Source organism: Nilaparvata lugens, chromosome X (assembly GCF_014356525.2).
Source record: "Nilaparvata lugens isolate BPH chromosome X, ASM1435652v1, whole genome shotgun sequence".
In the NCBI taxonomy this organism is placed as follows: Eukaryota; Metazoa; Arthropoda; class Insecta; order Hemiptera; family Delphacidae; genus Nilaparvata; species Nilaparvata lugens.
In genome coordinates this window covers 68,389,962-68,403,116 of record NC_052518.1, presented here as the reverse complement: position 1 = coordinate 68,403,116, position 13,155 = coordinate 68,389,962, and the positions used below count along the sequence as shown (strand labels likewise).

The window sequence follows — 13,155 nt, the reverse complement described above, 5'->3', positions numbered from 1 at the left end:
TGATCCATCGGGACAACAAAAATAAAAAATAAATATTGATTCATCCTTAAGTCCATTTTTTTTTTTAGTGAAAGATCTCAGTAATTCATATTCCTTGTTTTATTCTCAAACACAAAATTAAGTAAGTAATCTGGTTTTGAATAGGATGTTCAAATATGGTTTTCAATTTTTCTTACACCATACATTCTCTTTAAAATGTTGACATCCGATATTTTAAATTGAAGGTCAGCATGCAAAGTGACAAAAATGACTACTGACGACCGTTCTCTACTGAACCATTCAAATTTGGCAGGTGTATTCACCGTCGTTTCTCTGCTTTTTCTCAGATTGATGAGAAGTGATAAGTGATTGTCAGGAATTTAGTAGCCTACAGTGGTTCCAATAAATAGTACAAATATAGTCAGTACAAATACAGTTAAAAGTACCTGGCTTTTTGCTGGGAAAAACTCCGAACACGTTACATTTTCCATGCAGTAATTTTGGAGTATTTGACATCCTGAACTATCTAACCCTGGTGCTTTTTTCAGGGTGCCTCAAAATCACGAATTTTGATTCCTTCTCCAGTTCTTTGAGATTTTGGCCAAATCGAGCCAACAGAAAAAAATCACTCGATAAGCACTCTTTCTTCATTGGGTGCTAAGTTACAATTTCTCAAAAACGAGTCAAATTTTCGGGAATAACGAATAACTTTACCTTCTGATTTCAACTATTTGATTTCATGATTTATGAAACCCTCTAGTCGTGATTTTGTGCTCTACAACCTGAGACCAGGTAGACCGTTCTATCTCAGAAAGATTTCTAAGTACACCTGGTAACAATGTGATGTGATAATCATATGTCATAAATCAGTTGTTTGAATTATCCTAAATCATCAGAAAGTTTGTTATTTTATCTCAGTCTATTTTAGTCAATAAAAGCCATTATTCTAGCTCTTCAATGGTCTCTATTTATTACAATTTTATTGACTAAAATAAGTACCGGTAATCAAAATGCCAAAGAGGAAAACCCGGGATCGAAATAAAGTTGAATCTCCATCACGGAATCAGGATAAGCCTACCGAATTATCTCAAAATGAACCCGTTGATACATCTTTCAACTCGGAATTAATTGGGAAAATTCTCAAACCAAATGTCTAAGTGTGGATCCAGATTCTCCTAGTGCACCATTGGAATGGAGACACTGGAAAAGAATGCTGGATGCCTACTTGAAAGGAAACTATTACACTGAAGATACGAAATTGGATATCCTAGTTACCTTGCTGTCAGCTGAAAATTACAAATTGATAATAGATTGTACTACATTCGAGGAAAGTATCTCCATCCTTGAAGGCATATTTATCAAGAAGAAAAGCGAAATCTTTACAAGGTACCTTCTCTCTATAAGAAAACAAAAACAAGGTGAGTCCATCGATAATTTTTTCCTAAAACTGAAAGAACTCAGCCTAGAATGTAATTTTACAGCGATCTCTGCTACAGAGAATCGAGAGGAGCACATAAAAGAAGCATTGATTGCAGGTTTATATTCATCCGAAATCCGCCAACGAATTTTAGAAAGCCCAGATATGTCTTTGCATGAAACTCTTAATCGTGCAAGAGCTTTTGAGTCTGCAAAAGATCAATCACAATGCTACAATAAATCTAATCCTCCATTTGCGCTTAATGCTTGCAAAGTTACAGAAAATGCATCAAATCTAATTCCTAATCAAAAAGACAATTCAGACTCCTCATTATCAGCTGTTAGTATTAGTGGACAAGCATGCTTTTTTTGTGGCAACAAAAAACATTCTCGACTATTTTGCCCAGCTAAAAACGAATTCTGCAAGAAGTGTGGTAAGAAGGGACACGTTGCTCGGGTATGTAACTCAAAATCTTCCGTATTAGAGAAAAAAAGAGAGTTTAGAAATTCGATATTACTAACACCTTCAGTGCAAGCCGAAAAATGTCTTTCAAAGGTTATTATTCCTATTACCATAAACGGAACTGAAAGTCAAGCACTGATCGATACTGGAGCAACTGGCAACTTTATTGACGATACCTATGCAAAAAAACTGAATTTAGAAGTTATACCAGAGATAGGCAAAGTAACTTTAGGCTCAAAACACTTCACACCACAAATCCGAGGCAAAGTTAACGTGAATTTAACAGTTCAGGGAGAAAGTTATACAAACACAACCTTAATGCTTATACAAGACCTCTGTGAAAATATTATTCTTCGGCACGAATTTATGAACAATTTCTCCAGTATAGAAATACCATTTGGAGGTAATAAGCCACCTCTTACTATTTGCGGAATAACTCAAGCAAAAATTCCTCCTTGCTCCCTTTTTCAACATCTAAAACCCAATTGTCAACCAATTACAACCAAATCTCGCAAATTATCAAAAGATGATGAAGATTTTATTTCCAATGAAATTCAACAATTACTGGAAGATGGCATCATAGAAGAAAGCCACACACCTTGGCGTGCCCAAGCATTTGTTGTTAAACCCGATAACCGAAAAAAAGGATGGTTATAGATTATTCTAGAACTATAAACAAATTCACTGAATTGGACGCCTATCCCATTCCAAATATGGAAGATCTAGTTCGCAAAGTAGCTCAGTATTCCTGGTATAGTACTGTAGATCTGAAATCCGCATATCACCAAGTACCAATCTTACTTGAAGAAAGGCAATACACAGGATTTGAAGCATGTGGAAAACTTTATCAGTTCTGTCGTATTCCTTTTGGTGTCACTAATGGTGTTTCAGCTTTTCAGAGAGTAATTGATTCACTCATACAAAAAGATAAATTATTTGATACCTATGCTTATTTGGATGACGTCATAATTTGTGGAAATTCAAAAGAAGAACATGACACTAATCTTGAACGGTTTCTTGCAGCAGCTTCAAATAACTCACTTACTATAAACAAGGAGAAGAGTAAATTCTGTCAAAAGGAGATAAGTTTCCTAGGATTTTTAGTTGGAAGCAAATCATTACGTCCAGATCCCGAACGCCTTGAGCCTCTACTTAATATGCCCCCACCTCCTAATCGCAAAACTCTTCAGAGAACTGTGGGCCTCTTCGCACATTACTCTCGATGGATAGAAAATTTTTCAAGTAAAATTCATGCCTTGGCACACTGTTCGCTCTTCCCTCTTCAAGGCCCTTGCAGCTTTTGAAGATCTTAAAAAAGAGGTAGCTGCAGCTGTAATACATGTTTTTGATGAAGGAGGCATTCTCACTGTAGAGACTGATGCCTCAGATTTCTGCATAGCAGCAACACTATCTTACAATGAACGTCCTGTTGCATACTTTTCACGAATGCTAAACGAAAGTGAAAAACGACACTCATCAGTTGAAAAAGAGGCATATGCCATTGTAGAATCTATTAGGAAGTGGCGTCATTACTTATCTGGTCGTTTCTTTCAACTTATTACTGATCAAAAATCTGTTTCATTCATGTTCAATAGCACGGCAAGAGGCAAGGTGAAGAACGAAAAAATCATGAGGTGGCGCCTTGAGCTATCTCAATACACCTATGAGATCATTTACCGACCTGGAAAAGAGAACATAACTGCTGACGCTCTTTCTCGAGCATGTGTGATAATGGGATGTATCACATCAAAACAAGACTTGATAAAATATCATCAAGACCTTTGCCACCCCGGCATCACAAGATTTTTTCACTGGACTAAAGCTCATAACCTTCCATACTCGGTAGATGACATCAGAGAAGTCTGCATGGAATGCAAAATCTGCTCAGAGCTGAAGCCAAGATTCAACTGTTTCAAAGGAAAATTGATAAAAGCAACTCGGCCTTTTGAAAGGATCAACATTGACTTCAAAGGACCCCTGCCATCATCAACTAGAAACAAGTACATCCTCACTATTGTGGATGAATATTCGAGATTTCCCTTTGCCTATCCCTGTCGAGACATGTCATCAGAAACAGTAATTCAAAATCTCAATGACTTATTCACCACATACGGCTATCCTTCATACATACACACTGATAGAGGGACCAGTTTTCTATCAAAAGATGTCAAAGATTACTCGAAAAACACCCAAATTTTAACTTTAATCACCATCATTAACTTAATTCCTCTTAAATTGAGATTTTGCGCAATGATATAGGTTCATTGGATCATGTTTTTTCAGACTCATCTGTTAAATGAACTTATTTTCTGTTTTTTCTGGTGGAGAGGCTCATCAATAAAAATTTCAACACTGATAACTTTTCCCTAAATAATGATCGGATCTTCTCGTACTACAGCTAATTCAAACTCAAATTATATTTAATCGAATTCACAATATTTACAAACAACAAGCAAAACTATGACAAGATCATACAGCACAAAAAGATGAAAAAATCTTACAATTATTAAGTACATAATAATTAGGTATGTAACAATAATTTTAGACAAAAAATTTGAATATGTTTAATTAGGACTTATTTGTATTAGGATTGAAAATACTGCTCATATTTCTCAGCTATTGTATGTAATACATAACTAATTATTGTATGTAATATTGTAATTTATCAAATATTTTGTGTAATTGATGTTGTAGTTTTAGTTTTTTTTTGGGAAATAAACATTTATTTATTCTAGGCGGTTTGAAATCACATATCATAAAGTCGAGTTCATTCAAAGAATGAGGAATTCACTTCCGATTCTACTTGAAATACACAAAAAAGCGCTAGTTCCTACATTCAAAGCTTCTTATTTCGGAAACTCATAATGATGAAAAATTGTACTCTATATTGAATTATAGAACAGAAACTTATCTTTCATTTAACGTGGATAATTCATGAAAGATATATTTCAAACGTTTTATTCGCTAGTTTCAAAAATCAAGAAAATAAAAATAATTTTCACATTCCCATATTTTTGGTACTTTTTTGATAAAGAAAAATGGTTCAAGATGAATTTGAGGCAACTGAGCATGTAAAACATGAAATTCTCTACAATTTGAGAATCGCCTTCTCCCATCATGTATCAGTCTCAATTAGGCTGTTGAATATTAGTAGAGTCATGAATAAATGGTAAAATGAAATTCACCATTTTTTTATTCAGCTGCAACTTTGCATTTGTAAACTTTTGAACATAATCGTTTATTGGAATGAAAAAGGAGGGAATTCTATGTTATGCAATAACTTTAGAAAGAATTGATCAATCAGCTTCAAATTTTGAACACGTATTCTTCGAACTTTTTTACAGGGCAAGTTCGTTGCAAAAGAAAATTGATTTCGTCCTTTTTCAGGATATAAAAATAACATTGAAAGTGCAAAAATTTATTGTTTTTGTTCAAAGTGTTGAATACGTGAGTAGGAGTTACTATTCGTGTTCACCAAAACTTGATTTCTAATGTAGGAACTCATTTATTTCATTTTTGTATGGTCATTAGTATCATTAAATGTGAAGATCACTGGAATGGTTTGATATCGATGTGCGGGTTTTGCCATTAATTTTCTCTTGAAATTCTGTATTGGAATCATGGATTACATGACCACGTTCCCAATTGAAAAAGTTATCAAATTATCCTTGTAAAAGAAATATTCAGCAAGTTGCGGATTTCAAAGATCAAAACAATAGTTCAAGAGCGAGTTCTCCAACCCTATAGTCACTATAGTATTATGTTATCTTATGTTGTGTTTCAAGGGACGGATTCAATGATCAAAAGGTTAAAAAAACCTACACGTCAACCAGAGCTTATTGTGTGTCCCAAGTACTTAGGCAAACCAATACCTGTGTCCTTTACAAGATCCAGGAGTTTTTCTCCCATACTAACATTTTACTTATTACCTGGTTGCTCGCAGCCAAACAGAGCCCTTTTCCTTGCCACTAGTCTTTCGCAATCAAGTGTGATATGATTGAGTCTACTCAGACGGTTTGGTCCTCTCTGATCTCTTGGCTCTCTCTTGGTTATGTCGAGTGAGTGAACGTGTCTCAGTTTGGCTCTGCATTAAAATACATATTTCGTAGGATTATACAGTTCAATTCACTACAAATTATATATCAAGTTATTCAATTTTTCAAGCTTCATTTAATTGTAGAATTATATTTTCAATTACCTCACTCTCTTTTTATTTATTTTCAAAAAAACGTTCTCAGTTCTTCAGTATACCTGTTCGCCTGTGATCCACCTAATGGTACATCATGGTCAGGCCTAGAAGCACGCCAAAAAATTGGGTCAACGCTCCGAAGCCAGGGCCTTCCCCAGCTATTTCTGAACCCTCATTGTCTGAGAAGGCCCTTTGCATAATGTGACTGCAGATTGAAGAGTCCGTTCAAAATGCAGTTACAATAGCAATGAAGAACATTCTCAAAGAAGTCCAGGTGCTGAAAGTGGAGAATCAATGGCTGAATGAAAAAATTTGGGAGCTCGAGGTGAATTGTCACCTTAAAGTCGACGATCTGGAGCAATATGGTCGCCGACACTCCATTCGTATTTTCAGCATCCAGGAGAGCATTAAGAATACATGGACCTGCTGACGCTTGTCTTCAACAAGAAGCTGAACGTGCCCGTGACTCTGGTGGATGTCAACCGCTCGCATACAGTTGGAAGGCATCAACCACCTCAACAAGGGCAAGCTAAGCCGAAGGATCGCCCCATCATCGTTCGTCTGTGCAGCTACCGGACCAGGAAGATGATCTTCGATGCTGAGCGCCTCAAGATCCTCAACACTGCGGCCGACTGTCATGGGCACAGGAATGTCTAGTCATCTGACGGGAGGATCAATATATCTATCAGCGAGGGAGGATTCAAGAGGATCCACACTGTCAAGAGAATGACCAACCTCCTAAAACTAAAGGTAAACTGAATCATTTCAGCATTCGATGACTAAGGTGCTCTTCACTACAATCATAGGAAAATCGTATTTATAAATTCCACAGTAGATATACCTCGGCATTATTCATGAGCAGACTTCCTGTTCTATAATAAATGTTCCCACTGCTATATATGGTAATTATTTCATTAAGGAAATCCACATTTGATAATACATTTTCTCTATAATAAATTCTCCTCAAATCAACATTCTATGATTCAACTGCTATACTCCAGAGGGTACTAGAAAAATTGCTTACTAGTTACATCACTTGCCAAAATCAATACTTTCCTTATGGTAATAGGGCAAAGAAAGATGAATGTAAAAAATTTTTATAATGAAACATGTTTGGTTGTAATTCGCATCACCTACTGTCCCATGAAACATTTTCTTATCTATCAATTGAACAAATGATACATAACTGTTAGTAGTTGTACAATGAAAGTTTTTTCAAGTCTATAGCTGATTAATGTCTTCTTAGTTGTTAGGTGTGGTTTATAATATTGACTCCACGAAATGGAAGTTGTTGTACTAATCGAAATTAATCGCCTACCAGCCCGTGAGTACCCAGGCTAACAAACAATTAGTAGGGAACATCTACAGAAACCAACCAATGAAGAACGGTCCTATCTCAAAAATTTGTTTTGGAAACACCAACAATATGAATGTTTCGGGCGGCCTCCAATAGGAGATCAAGACAGTATTGTAATGTTAGAATGCAAAACTCTAGAAAAAGGAAATTCTTGTGGCTTTTGTTGGTGGGGAGTCTCTTGCGGGAAGGTCCCATAGCCTGAATATATCGTTTAAGTCGTCAATGGGCCTTACGACTGTCATACTTCAGCCGAGACCGACAGTTTAGCATTCCCACAATAATGCAAAACTCTATCCCAATCAGCAAAATCAACTTGAATCAAAATCAAAACAAGCTCGTTTTGTCAAACGTGAGGGCTTGATTCAAGATTTCATTCGCATGCATTTTGCTCGAAATGAGGTAAATTCAAGAGTCCGTTTATACATCGTTCAAGCCAGTTTCGTGCTCGAAATGCAGGCTCTAATCAGGCTGGTGCTGCGAGCTAAAATCAAGGTCGCGTTGCGAGCTCGATTCAGGCCCGAGATGCACGGTAGAATCAGGATTGAGATGCAGTCTTGACTCAGGCTTGAAACGCATGCTGGATGCAATCCCCCCATTCAAGGCCACCTGGCACACCTTTCACGAAATGCAAGCTCGATTCTATTGTGATTCTAGATCAATCAGAGTCTGATTCAAGCTGGATGTTTAGAGTGAATCAATCCTGATTCAAGGCATACTGCCCTCTTGAAGTAAGCTTCTTTCAGCTTCGAATCATGAATCTGATTCAAGGCCAGTGCAATCCAATATCAATGCTTAATCATAATTCAAATTTCATCCAGAATTTGAAATACATATGTAATTCTTATTATTTATGATTCAATTATTCTTCCAAACTAATGCTCCAATCTTACTATTGCCTTGATACTCTATTTCTATACTCTATTTTGATACTCTATATATAGATGAAATCTACATAATATATAGATTATATAATATATATATAGACTATATAGAATGTATGGATGTCCACTGAGTATAGAAATAGAGTATTGAGGCAATAGTAAGATTGGAACATTAGTTTGGAAGAATAATTGAATCATGAATAATAGGAATTACAGATTCATTTCAAATTCTGGATGAAATTTGAATTATGATTAAGCATTGTTATTGGATTGCACTGGCCTTGAATCAGATTATTAATATATATTTTATTTTTTTAATATTATTCAAATTGAAATATTCCTTAAAATTCTCCTGTGAATGGCAAATTACTTATTCATTCTCTCCTGTCCGGGCAGTCTATAAACTGTCTCTGTAGCTGTATTAATTGAGTGGAGATCGACCTCTGCTAACCAATAACAGCTTGCAGACTGTCCTGAGAGGGAGCAGTGCATGAGTCACTCGCCATTCGATGAATTAATTAAATCAAATCTGCTCTAGTTCAAACAGCCCTCTATGCTTGCAACACCTCAAATGGAATACAGTTCATATACATCTGAGTAACACATCAATATTATCACTTTGAATATCTATTAAAATATTAAATATTATATATTAATATCTATATTAGTTTATTTTCTTTAAAGCTTAATTCCAGAGTATATCATTATGAGCGAAAAATGTAAATAAGAGAACATCATTTTCAATATAATGCAATGATTTTTATTTGAAAAATTGAACTTTTAATTTATAACTAATTATATATTTTTACTTTGAACTGATATCGTCCTCGATTTGAGCTTCATGAGGCGTAGTCTCTCTGCTCTTGGTCCTGTAAAATATGAAATGTACAGTTTAGTGGGATAACTTAATAGGTTATTATGAGTAAAATATGAAATTTCTCGGTAATCAATTCTCAGAATTCTGATTATGTAGCTTATCAACACATACAGAGTGTCCCAAGAATACATACATCAGTACTACCACAACCACGGTATTCTATTCTTCAAGGTATATTCTGAATCCTCCATAGTTTTCATGTAATCTGGCATTAATTTTTTTAAAAATAATCACCATATTTATTTAATGGATGAACATTTTCCTTAAAAATTTAGTATGGTATCATTACTACATTAAAGTTTTAAATTTATTTAAGTTTACTGTCTGAATCATTTTTCAATGGAAATGTGTATGATGAGTAAAATTCAGAGCTTCCAATTCTCAAGAGAATTATACCTGATTTTGTAAAACCCTATAATAAATTACTGAGATATAGTTATCTTTGTCTTCTAGCTTTGTCTACGTGTCCTCGAAAAAACTTAAGGGCAAGGTACCATATGGTTCTTGGAATGATATCCATGCCATTTCAAAAATATCATGCAAAAAACTTTTATAAATTGGAGACTGTTATACATACTGTAACTTTCAGGATAAGTTATTGGTCAAATACTCTACCTTTTGACACACATAAATGAACTTCAACCCTTCATAAGGGGTTGACTTAGGCCTTCATAAGGACATCTCATTTACATTTATGACAGTTTGGCACACTGTCAAACGAGAGAAGGGGAGCATTTCGAGCATCTTTTGAAATTAAATGTAACAGATTACTAAATAAATAATCAGTTTTTCAATGTGTTCCGTTATTCATTGAAAAAGTGTTGTTTTAAGTTTTATTACTTTTATCAATCATTTCTATAAAAAATAGATCTAAATCAGCCCCCATTTTTGATAAAAGTATCATAGAACATTTTCATTGATGTCATCATTCTTGTTTTAAAAAGGCCTTTAAAATTATGTACCACACAATGGGTGTTTACATTTTAAATATTTGAGTTACAACCCCTCATCTCTTTAAAAACTAAAACTTCAATCAGCCGCCATTGTGGATACAAGTATCATAGAACATTCTTATTGATGCCACCTTTCTTGTTTTAAAAATACCTTTACAATGATTAACCACACAATGGGTGTTTACATTTTAAATATTCCAGTTACAACCCCCAAGTAAACCCCTTATGAGGGGTTGGAACTCAGTTGTACATTAAAAGGTAGAGTATTCTATCAATAACTTATCCTGGAAGTTACAGTATTATATCTACAACAGTCTCCAAATTATTGAAGGGTTCCCATACATATGACTCACCCTGTACATGTGCATATGTATCGTTGAATTTCAAAGGTTGTTGAAAAACTGTGTTTGAAGGAGGTTCCGTCTTTGGATAGCAGTGATTAGATATTGGATGCAAAAAAGCAGACATGTAGAAGAAATTGGAAAAGAGTATTGGGAGCAAGCAGTGGAGTGGACGAAATGATGGATTCTTCTTTGATTCAAGTAACTGATTTGGAATTTTTCCAGATGTATTGGGACCACTAATTCATGATTATTCCATACCGTACTTTTTCATCAATAACAAAAAATCATGGTTAGAAATGATCCCCTAAATAATTTACGTTGTAATTTCAAACAATAAAAAATTGTTCACTCACCTTCTCAACAACCTTGTTCTGGCTTGTTGAAGCCATTTCGAAGCCAACGATCCATATCTCACTTCAATTGCAATGTCACCAAAAAACGTTTGAACAGCAACTGTAACAAAATTGGATAAGAAATAATATAGCGATACATTGATATATACAGTCATAGTGATAGTATAGCAAACAATAGACTACTAGATCACCTTCTTACATAATAGGTGGCAAATTAAAAATTGCATCAATATTATTGAACTCATGATGAAATATACCTCTTGGAGATTACCAACATCTTTAATTCTCTTAATGTAAACAAATGGGTTTTTTCAAACTTCAACCCATATAATCATAAGTCAGAATTTATTCAAGAGGAACACAGAATCCTATTGATGCAAAAATACTGCAAAATTGTCACAAAAAATCTAATAAAATAACATTCTCGTATGGTATGAAAATGAAAATATTTTAGCAAAACCTTGATCCCCCGCATCAATGAGCAAGAAGCAGCATAGGTTCAGCCTTACAATAGACCATAAGAATTATTGTTATGCTCTTAATTGTAGAACTAGTTATAGCCTAATAGATAATTTTATGACAAAAAATAGCATTTCAATGCTATAGATAATTTTGATTTAATTTTTTAAATGCTCTTGTCTCAAAATTTCAAATTTTAGAATTATTGGTTCTTGTTCTAAGGTACAGTTTCAATGTTGGATATGTTACAAGAAGTTTGACGAATGAGTGAACTGGCAGAAGTGTTAACCGCGGCTAGAATGCCACCTTTAATCTTAGTATTGTGAACACCAGAATAGTCCAGTCACTATATATAGTGCTTTAAATTGTAGTTCTGATTTCTTAATATATTGTGCGGATACAGAAGAAAAATCCAGAACCAATTTTTTCATGCAAAATTTCCTTTACTAGATACAGAGTGGCCCAAAAACTCGTATTTTCAGTTATTTGTTCAGTTCTCAGCTATTTCCAACATATCCAGTAATCGGACAGAAGAACTCGCTGTAGCCTTTTTTTAAGATTATGAAATTCTGAATAAATGATATTATTCTCAACTCTCCAATGAGTACTGAGTTGAATTTTTCAAGAACCAGTAAAATTTTGAGAAGAAATTAATTTTGATGAATTTCAGTTTTTGATCATCAATATCATCCAATTGTTCCCATTTAAATGAGAAATTCGAATTCTCTCTGGTCGTGATTTTGTGCTCCACAATCTGAGATCAGGTAGAGTGCTCTATCTCATATAGATTTGAATGGTAACAATCGGAAGATATTGATAATCAAAAACTGAAATTCAACAAAGTTGATTTTTTCCTTAAAATTTTACTTATTTTTGAAAAATTGTAACTCAGTACGGTTCTCTTATTAAAGAGTTCCGAGTGATCTCATTTTTTTTCAGAATTTCATCATCTGAAAAAGGCGAGAACGAATTTCTCTGTCCGATTAGCTACTGGATTTGTAGGAAATAGATGAAAACTGGATAAATAATCGAAAATACAAGGTTTTTGGGCCACTCTGTATCTTTATAGCACAAGACAATTCATCATGAAAATATTGGTTGGTTCTGAATTTATTTATCCATTTGTGGATACAATCTCAAATAATATAAATATAATTAGGAAACAATAGCAGGCTTTGCCCAAAACTATTTTATTGCCAAATATTGATAGGTAATGGATAATGTATCAAAATGTTTTTAAGTTTTTACTGCTGAAAGTTCAAGTTTAAATTTCATTGATGTATCGAAAATATAGGTATTAAAAATCAGAAATAGAATATAAATTCTAGCAGGCTCCCTTTTTCATGTCTATATTGACTGGACTAATATGGTTGCAACTTTGAGCAAGCTATTGTGAACGCATTACCGTACTGGGAGAAAACATACCTGTAGTATTTTTCCTTTAGGGCTACTCTTGAATAATACATAAAAATAGAAATCTAAGAAAAATAGGAATAGTATGATATAGAAATAATATTTTTATTTATAAGAAAAATATGCTAATTTTAAAATTGGTACTTGAATTTCTGTTTGTTTTTATTCGTACATAGGTACCTACAGGTATGGTTTGAAAAACAAATACGGCACAAATATGGTTTGAAAATACATCTACTACAGTGCAGTGTAAATATAGCCTAAAACGCTAAACTTGCTAGCATATAAATTAACATACAATAAAAATAAGTAACATCCATATTTACATAACCAAAAATGTCATATATTCGACTGTAAAGGAATACGGTAGCCTACTTATTCAGTATGCATTTCGATATCTCACTCCCATGAAATTGAGTTTTTGTGTTCCCGTTTGATGCACGGCCAGTATATGAGAATTTAATGGCCAGC

The 13,155-nt window shown here is 34.2% G+C and overlaps 1 protein-coding gene across 4 annotated transcripts in view; it reads left to right on the top strand.

The window, feature by feature from the left end:
* LOC111047282 (synaptic vesicle glycoprotein 2C-like) overlaps nucleotides 1-13,155 on the top strand; it is a 315,600-nt gene that overhangs the window by 9,777 nt on the left and 292,668 nt on the right. The gene's annotated exons all lie outside the window — the stretch shown is intronic.